Source organism: Lutra lutra, chromosome 8 (genome assembly GCF_902655055.1).
Source record: "Lutra lutra chromosome 8, mLutLut1.2, whole genome shotgun sequence".
NCBI lineage: Eukaryota > Metazoa > Chordata > Mammalia > Carnivora > Mustelidae > Lutra > Lutra lutra.
This window is the reverse complement of record NC_062285.1, coordinates 20,078,012-20,078,611: the sequence shown is the minus strand read 5'-3', so window position 1 is coordinate 20,078,611 and position 600 is coordinate 20,078,012. Positions and strand designations below refer to the sequence as shown.

Here is a 600-nt window from a genome sequence, read left to right as displayed (position 1 = left end):
TGAAGAGGGTATTGCTATGAGTAAATCTTAACACGCACCTCTGATAATTTTCGTAGATTTGGAAATTGAATGTCTACTATGGTGATAGATTTTTCTATTTTAAAATACAGAGAAAGTAGAGTCATTCAACAAACACCATACTCACACAGCAAGATTTTTGTTAGCACTGGTGTTTTACATAATAAAATGAATAAAATGTAAGTGGTAGAGATTAATTACTCTTTGAGCTCTCTTACCATCCTGCTTCTCCACACCCATCTCTTCCAGAACAAAGACTGACAAATATAGAATGATTCACAAATGTGTGAAACATCCTTGTATATGGGCTGTGTTAATCTTCTCTGTGCTATTCCAGTTATATTGTGTGTTTGTGTGTGTGTGTGTGTGTAATATTATATATGTATTTGTCAATATAAGCAAGCACTGGGGTTTCTTTTAATCTTCTAAGAAAAACTTGAAGAAACATAGCCATGGTTATAAATTGTTGTTTGTTTATGACAAAAACACTTTGAGACTTAAAAATATGTGAATCTTCATGAAAGGAAAAGGCACATATAAGCATTAAGGAAAAGAAAAAAAAAAAGGCCGAAATGAATAGTG

At 32.2% G+C, this 600-nt stretch overlaps 1 pseudogene; it reads right to left on the bottom strand.

Moving 5' to 3' along the window:
- Positions 1-278: 278 nt before the first annotated feature.
- On the bottom strand, positions 279-366 carry LOC125108113 (uncharacterized; annotated as a pseudogene).
- Positions 367-600: the final 234 nt, after the last annotated feature.